The sequence below is a fragment of the Aegilops tauschii genome, unplaced genomic scaffold (genome assembly GCF_002575655.3).
Source record: "Aegilops tauschii subsp. strangulata cultivar AL8/78 unplaced genomic scaffold, Aet v6.0 ptg001006l_obj, whole genome shotgun sequence".
NCBI classification, from domain to species: domain Eukaryota; kingdom Viridiplantae; phylum Streptophyta; class Magnoliopsida; order Poales; family Poaceae; genus Aegilops; species Aegilops tauschii.
Genome location: NW_027333222.1, coordinates 1 through 9,302, shown reverse-complemented (window position 1 = coordinate 9,302; position 9,302 = coordinate 1). Strand labels below are relative to the sequence as shown.

The window sequence follows — 9,302 nt, the reverse complement described above, 5'->3', positions numbered from 1 at the left end:
TAAGAAGCAAAGTTTCTCCCTTGAGTTTGAGTGAAAAAACGAAAATGCGAGAAAAATTGCAATCCCTACCGCGTAATAGTGCACCTACACGCCTTCATCGACGTTGTTTTTTGACCGGAAGACCTAGAGCTAACTATCGACATTTTGGGCTATCCGGACACGTACTTCGAGAAATGGTTTATGAGTGTTTGTTACCGGGTGCAACAAGATCCAGTTGGAGTTGGTAAGGATAAAATACCCTTTCGTATTTGTATGGATTTCTGGAATTGATAATCATAGAGGAGCCCTCTTTACCATTCTGTATAAATGGACTATTCTATTTGTATAGATATTGGTAGAGGGGCGTATCCAACCCTCTTTTATCCACTAGTTACCCCTCTTTAGTTTAAGAGTATAGAGCAGTTTGGTAGCTCATAAGGCTCATAACCTTGGGGTTGCGGGTTCGATTCCCACTACCGGCTCCATACTCCTTCTTTATGATATATGCATATAATATATACATCATGCATTTGTATCTGGATTTTTTGATTTCCTAAAAGAGTTTTGGTCTAACAGTTTTTTCTCGGAAGAAGCAAAAAAATAAAAGAAAGAATAAAATATGAAAGAAAAGCGTCCATTGTCTAATGGATAGGACAGAGGTCTTCTAAACCTTTGGTATAGGTTCAAATCCTATTGGACGCAATCTTATTTCTATCTATTCTTTAAATAACTATACTAAACTAAAAACAAAGAAAACTTTTTTGCATGATTCAAATGAAAAAGCTTTCTCAACGATTCCTATTCTACTAACAAGAGTAGACATGCAAAATTTATTTGTTACTGAAGAGAAAACCGTTCCAGCTGTTCCTGAATAGCTTCCTTCAAAAGGATTTCCGCTTGCTCGGTGAATGTCTTGCTAGAAGATATAATTTCTTGGAATTGAGGTTTAGTATCTTTTAGATGTTTACGTAACTCATCCAGAAATTTATTTACCTGTTCAATTTCTAACGAATCAAGATATCCTCTTGTTCCGGTATAAATAGTAGCTATCTGCTCTTCCACTGGGAGAGGATTTGCCTGGGATTGTTTAAGCAATTCCCTTAATCGTCGACCCCTTGCCAATTGATTCTGACTTGTTTTATCGAGAGCAGAGGCGAATTGTGCAAAGGCTTGTAACTCTGCGAATTGCGCTAGTTCCAATTTTGATTTGCCAGCTACTTGTTTCATGGCTTTAATTTGAGCCGCGGATCCTACTCTGGAAACAGAAATACCCACATTAATAGCGGGTCGAATTCCGGCATTGAATAGATCCGCAGATAAGAATATTTGTCCATCTGTAATGGAGATTACATTAGTAGGAATATAGGCGGAAACGTCTCCAGATTGAGTCTCAACTATTGGTAAAGCGGTCATACTTCCTTCGCCTAAAAGAGAATTTAATTTAGCGGCTCTTTCTAAAAGGCGTGAATGCAAATAAAAAACATCCCCTGGATAAGCCTCACGGCCGGGAGGTCTTCTTAATAGAAGGGACATTTGGCGATAAGCTTGTGCCTGTTTGGAGAGATCATCATAAATTATTAAAGTATGCCGTTCGCGGTACATAAAATACTCAGCCAGGGCTGCTCCCGTATAAGGAGCGAGGTATTGTAATGTAGCAGGTGAATCCGCCATTTCAGCTACTACAATAGTGTATTCCATAGCCCCCTCCTCATGGAAAGTAGTTACTACTTGAGCTACGGAGGATGCTCTTTGACCGATAGCTACATAAACACATATTACACCTTGCCCTTTTTGATTGAGAATTGTATCTGTGGCTACTGCTGTTTTGCCAGTCTGTCTGTCCCCAATAATTAACTCTCGCTGACCGCGCCCTATAGGGATCATCGAATCGATAGCAATAAGCCCTGTTTGAAGAGGTTCGTATACGGAACGCCTGGAAATTATACTTGGAGCAGGAGATTCAATTAAGCGAGATTCGGAAGCTATAATTTCGCCTTTCCCATCAATAGGTTTAGCCAGAGCATTTACAACACGACCCAAGTAAGCCTCACTCACGGGTATCTGAGCAATTCTTCCTGTTGCTTTTACAAAACTTCCCTCTTGTATCATCAACCCATCGCCCATTAATACAATCCCAACATTTTTGGATTCCAAATTCAGAGCAATACCCCTAGTACCTTCTGCAAATTCGACTAATTCACCTGACATTATTTCACCAAGACCTATAATACGAGCAATCCCATCCCCCACTTGAACTACGCGACCTATATTCTCAATCCCTACTTTCCTATTATATTGTTCAATACGTTCGCGGAGAATTTTATGAATTTCGTCGACTCGAAGGGTTGCCATTAGTGTTTCTTGACTCTTTTTTCGGAAGCAAGGGGAAAAATAATGCCTAAATTCTAAACGAAAGTAGAAGTTCAAGGCCTAATTAATTTAATTATCTCTTCCATTCCAGGGACCCGAGAATGCCAATATTAGCACGAATCGTACGGAAATGTAACTCGGTATTCAAACAACTATTCAGAGTTCCTAGAGCTCCTTGTACGGCCTGTTGGAAAACCCGCTGTCGGACCTGATTCATTGCCCTTTGTTTTTCAAAATAAAGGGTTTCGTTTTTAGACTTTTCCAATTGTTCCAAACTAATAGAAGTAGCATTAATCAAATTTGCTTTTTCTCGTTCTATCTCAGAGTATCCATTCATTCGATACTCATCCGCTTCTAGTTCGACTTTCTGTAATCGAATCCGAGCTTTTTCGAGTTGCTCAATGGTCCCTCTACGCAATTCTTCTGAATTTCGAATAGTACTCAAGATCCTCTGTTTTCGATTATCTAATAAATCTTTTAATGAAAGTAGATTATTTTGTAAGTTTACAACTTTTATGATCTCTTCCCGAACCAAACATGAATCTTTCGATTCATTTGGCTCTCACGCTCCTTTTTTTTTTTTTCTATAGCTATTTCCATATCTTTTTTTTAAGTAATGAGCCTATCCTCTATCTTCTTTTTTATGTTTATATTTCAATATACCGAAACCTATATAAGACTAGATAAATATTAAGAGGACTCTTCCGCCTAGATAAAAATATATCATGGTCAGCAAAGTTGTTTCTTTATTTTTATTTGCCCTCTAGTTAATAATTTCAATTTCATTAAGAAAAACTAACTAAATAAATGGAAAATGAAAATTAATAGAATTCTTTTTTATTTTTTTTTTTCTTCAAATCCAAAAAATTTCTCTTTTTTATACATAGGTCGTCGATTCGGCATTGGTTAAAAAAGGGCAGGGTGCCCCCTTTTTTTTTTCTAGTAAATAGTTCAAACCATTTTATCGATATGAGTGTTCTATATCAGATAAATTTTACATTAGCTATTTCCCGTTTAAATTCGGTACTAATACTAATATAGTTGTAGAAAGAGTACCTCTTTTTGCCTGGACTTCAAGCAGTTTAGCTTTAACCGTGTTAATGGTCTCACATTCTTGGTTTATAGAGAATCAAAGTTGATTTACCAATGAGTCGCGAAATGCTATGGTTCTTCCATATGATTTCTGAATTTATTCAGAAGTAATTCGTCGAGATCGTGCACCCTTTTCTTATTTATCCGAAAAATACTAAAAAATATTATAAAGTGCAGCCGGATAGATCCAATCTATTCTTGAAATAGACAACTCGCACACACTCCCTTTCCAAAAAAAATCAAAACACCAACCACTACAGTTAGATTTATTAGATTTGTTGCTAAAATATCGGTATTAAGCCCGAAACTGCCAGCGGATGGCCAGTGAGCTAAAAAAACGAAAGAATGGGTTACATTTTTCATATGCTCTCCTCTTATAGATAGGACGAACAAAGAACAAAGTTTTTCGATCACTTACTTCGCTCGCCCTTTTTTGATCGGTTTTTTTAATGCAAATAGATTCAATCTAGTAATTTCTTTTAGATTAAGTCTTACGTCTTGTTTGACCGGTGAAAGACTTCCTTTGTTGAAATGTTCTGTTCCCAAAATTCCTAAAATAAAAGGAAAAAACTTTCCACTTTCCTAAACTAAGGACGGGAAATAAGAAGGTGAGCATATCTTCTAAATTAATAATACTCAACTCAGCCCTTCCTAGAATGGGGTATTATCTGTCCCGATAAATAGATAATTCCAGGAGTAATAAATAGGAGTAAATTAAATAAAGTATTGATATAATTGGAATTGCGGAAGCAAATACCAATTTACTAAAAAAAGAAAAAAGTATCTAATCGAAATCGAAAGAATTTTTTTTTAAGATTAAACAAAAGGGTTCGCAAATAAAAGCGCTAGTGCCACAACTAGTCCATAAATTGTTAAAGCTTCCATAAAAGCTAGACTAAGCAATAAAGTACCTCGTATTTTACCTTCTGCTTCTGGCTGTCTCGCAATACCTTCTACAGCTTGTCCTGCAGCAGTACCTTGACCAACTCCAGGTCCAATAGAAGCAAGCCCTACGGCCAATCCAGCAGCAATAACAGAAGCAGCAGCAATTAGTGGATTCATGGTGAGTAGTTCCTCGTGTCAAAAAAAAGAAATGGTTAAGGATACAATCAACCAATAAATTCTTACTTCTAAGCTCTATTGGGGAGAAGTAAAGTAACTAAAAAGTACAAATTGAAATCAAATTGAAATGATAATGTGAATTGTCCGAACTACATAGAAGGGAATTCCATATCCATATATCGGATTAGATAATGAATCTAACCTAGGAATATATAATATAATATCCTATATATATATACATTTGTTTCTTCTATTTTGTTTGCATATTTTCTCATTTTCTATTGAATCGGATTCTAAAATCATTGCTTAAAGTGGAAACCCGCATAAAAGAGGACTCCACTTATAGACATTAAGGATATTATAGTATAGATCTAGCCTGACTCCACCCTCCTTAATGCATATATACTTTGAAAATTCCATAATATAGTCTATTCTCTCTCCTACAACTCTAGGCTATATATTCATACGCATTTCTAACTATTTTTTTGCAACCAAGCAGATTATCTGGAACCATGCATGAATTGAGCTAAGCTGCAAAAAAAAATACTATTTCCAAAAAGAGTCAATTCAATGATGACCCTCCATGGATTCACCTATATAGGCTGCGGCTAATGTTGCAAAAATAAGAGCTTGAATACCGCTTGTAAATAATCCAAGAAACATGACCGGTATAGGGATTACTAAGGGGACTAAAGAAACAAGAACAACAACGACTAATTCATCCGCCAATATATTCCCGAAAAGTCGAAAGCTAAGCGATAATGGTTTTGTGAAATCTTCTAGGATGTTAATTGGTAAAAGGATTGGAGTTGGTTTAATATATTTCTCGAAATAGCTCAATCCTTTTTTGCTAAGACCAGCATAAAAATATGCCGCTGACGTGAGTAAAGCTAAAGCAACAGTAGTATTTATATCATTCGTGGGCGCTGCTAATTCCCCATGGGGTAACTCTATAATTTTCCAAGGTAAAAGAGCACCCGACCAATTCGAAACAAAAATAAAAAGGAACATAGTTCCAATAAAGGGAACCCAGGGACCATATTCTTCTCCAATCTGAGTTTTGCTCAAGTCTCGAATAAACTCAAGGACATATTCAAAAAAATTCTGACCGTCGGTCGGGATGGTTTGTGGATTCCGAACAGCTATGACAACTGAACCTAGCAAGATAGTAATTACGACCCAAGAAGTGATGAGTACTTGGGCATGAATTTGGAAACCTCCTATTTGCCAATAGAAGTGTTGGCCTACTTCTACACCCGATATATCGTATAACCCCTTGAGTGTTTTAATGGAACAAGGTATAATATTCATATTGTCCTCTGATAAAAATTGAACTTCAAAAAAGGAATTCTTTTGATTCAACCATCTCTTTCTCAACTCAGCAACTTGAAGTATTAATCTTATATTTAGGATACCAAGAAAGCACATCAGATCATAATATATATCAATACCCTCTAATATATATCAATATTCCCCTTCTTTTTTCTATGCAAAAAAAATTCTATGCAAAAAAAAAGATATAGTAAAGTAAGTGATTCCATAAATTTACGCAGTTGCCCAAGAATTCACTATATATTCTTAATCAACGATTTCTTATATAGAGAGAACGGCCCTCACAAATTGAAAATACTAATTTGTTAAGAATCAATCGAATTGAAGTCATAGTGTCATCGTTGGCTGGAATCGATATATTCGCGAGATCCGGGTCACAATTTGTATCGACTAAAGAAATAGTAGGAATCCCCAAAATGGCACATTCCCGAAGAGCTATATACTCTTTTTGCTGATCAAGGACGATCACAATGTCTGGCAATCTCGTCATATATTTGATCCCGCCGAGATACCTTTGCAAGGTAGATAATTTTCTCTTCAAGATTGCCACATCTCTTTTTGGGAGATGGTGGAATTTTCCCATTTTTTCTTCTGCTCTTAAGTCTCTAAATTGAGAAAGTCTAGTTTTCGTAATCGACCAATTCGTTAACATACCACTGAACCACTTTTTATTAACATAATGACAACGAGCCCTTATTGCAGCTGATGCTACTAAATCTGTTGCTCTTTTTTTGGTACCAACAATTAAGAAACTTTTTCCCTGACTTGCTGCATCAAAAACTAAATCACAAGCTTCTGATAAAAAACGAGCCGTTCTAGCGAGATTTATAATATGAGTACCTTTACGCTTTGCCGAAATGTAAGGGGCCATTTTAGGATTCCATTTCTTAATACCATGACCAAAATGAACTCCTGCTTCTATCATCTCTTTCAAATTAATGTTCCAATATCTTCTTGTCATTTTTTCCACACTTCCTTTTTTTTTTAACCCTACCATTCCATTACGGAATTTAGTTCTTTTTGAAGATTAAGAAAGATCCGAAATAGCTTGAAATAAAAAATATTTTTTATGTATCCTTAAATGATATAGGGTTAAATGTTAAATGGGGGTTCTTATGTCTCATAAAAATTGTTTGTTACGTCAGAATCTGAAGAAACTAATTCTGTATGGAGAAACAAAAAATCTCTCATTTCCGACGCGAATAGATTTTTTTTTTTTATTTCGAAATAAAGGTTCTTGTCTTGTGGGGAACGATGCACAAATTTTTGGAATCCGGTACCAACAGGTATAATCCCCCCCAGAACTACGTTTTCTTTCAAGCCTTTCAACCAATCAATGCGACCTCGTAGGGCAGCTTTTGCTAAAACTCGAGCAGTTTCTTGAAAACTTGCTTCAGATATGAAACTTTGGGTATTTAGGGAAGCCCTTGTTATTCCCAATAAGATTGCCCGATAATAGATCGATTCATCCAAAGCTCGTCCTGCTCGTTCCGCTCGCAATAGTCCGATTAATTCCCCAGGCGAAAAAACATTAGACATTCCATCTTCGGAAACCCGCACTTTTGATGTTACTTGGCGTATAATAATCTCTATATGTCTATTATGGATCTGTACCCCTTGGATCGATAAACCTTTTGGATTTTATTAACCAAAGAGATACGACTTTGGGCTATGGTTAGCTCAGCTCCAATCAAGAATCCCCAAGGGACCCCAAGAATTCTTGGTATACGCTCATTCCAATCCTCAATTCTCCTTTCGAGATTCGGGGATAATGAATCAATTGAACGCGCTTCAAAGATTTGTTCCACTTTTGGAAGACCTTGCGTTATGTCACTAGATCTCGATTTTTCATATATAAACGTAACTAACCTATCTCCCTTGTAAAGGATTTCTCCATAATGACCATTAACAGTTGCTCCTGTAGTGGCCAAATAAGGTTTAGCTGCTCTTATAACAAAGGAATTCATATTTACAATGAAAATTTGACCGGATTTTTTTATGTGCGATTTAAATAGACATACATTTTCACAAATAAATTGTCCAAGGTGAATTATTGCCAATGTCTCTTCCCAAGAATCATGATGGACAAAGTGACAATTCAAAAGGAATGGATCCAACATTATGTTACTATCGAAATTAGAAATCCTTTTATTTTCATCTATTAAAGAGTATTTAAGTTCTTGAAGTACTTGGAAGGTTTGTTTTAAATTGTCAACGAACAAATATTTTTTTAACAGGATTTTATTATGCGTTAGTAAATAGTAAGATGAAGAAAAATGCGATATACTAGCTACAATAGCGCCTAAGGGCCCAAAAATTTCTCGAATAGGAATTCTAGGATTCCATTCTTTTATCGCATTGGGATGTTTTGAATTCTTGAATAAACCAATTCGAGAACAGTTGGATGCCGACAAAATCATCAAAGAGTGGTATTCTTTATTTCGATTCAACAAAGTGCCAATAGCTTCTGGATGTTGGCTAAGTGATTCAATCTTCGCCTTGGAATAAAAAGAATTGATATTGGCGCGATCTAACCTATTATGGGGAATCGGTCCTGCACTTGTCCTACCATACCTTTTTCGTGTATACGAAATAGTGGACTTGACTAACTCAATTCTTAGGAAATCGCGAATAAGATCATTTGCTCTTACCTCAACAAGGGAAGCACCAGCCTTTTCTTTTTCTTCTTGTTCCCAATTCACTACTAAGCAAGTTCTAACAAATTGACTATTTGTGTGATAAATTCTTTGAGTTAACTTGCTATTTTCATGAGAAATAAAATTGACAAGTCGAATTTGGAGATTATTTTCTTCTTGCAAGAGATCCTGCGGGAAAAGTGTTGCTAAATTTCTTCCTTCGTCCATTTCATATGCCACTGTAGGGCGAACGGAAACAAAATACTTTTCCTTGCTCTTGAGAATTTTTTTCCGTTGAACATAGACCCAATTTTTCCTTTTTTTTGATTCCTTAGAATCTTTTTTTTGTCTTTCTGGCGGTATCAAACAGCCACCTAATATCTTATCCGCCTCTTCAGGAAAATGAATATCTCCGGAAAATATTTTGAGTTCCGTATGGCTTTTTTTTCTCTTCACTCGGACCAGTCCGCCTAGTCGACTTCTTGTATTTTTTGTGAGTTGTGTATCCACTCCAATAATACTATTGTCAAGTATCTTTAGGGATGAAGATCTCGGCAAGATATGAAGTTCTTGAAGAATGAAAAAAAACCGATCTACTTCTTTTTGGTATTTTAGACTAAATTCTTTTGTTCCTCGATGCTCAATCAAACCCTCTTTTTTTAAGATGGAATCTTCCTCTGGGCTCTCGTATTCGTCCTCTGAATCTTCTTCTGAGTCTTCCTCTAAAGTACCATATTTTTCCTCTGCGCTTTCCCCGGGGCTGCCATATTCGTCTTCTGAGTCTTCCTCTAGAGTTCCATATTCGTCCTCTTGGTCCTATATTTGCTCTCT

The 9,302-nt window shown here is 36.2% G+C and overlaps 1 non-coding gene across 1 annotated transcript; it reads left to right on the top strand.

Annotated features, from left to right (window-relative positions):
* Window positions 1–609: 609 nt before the first annotated feature.
* Window positions 610–681, top strand: TRNAR-UCU (transfer RNA arginine (anticodon UCU)). Its single transcript has one exon. It is a non-coding gene; the product is annotated as a tRNA-Arg (tRNA).
* The last annotated feature ends 8,621 nt before the right edge of the window (window positions 682–9,302 follow it).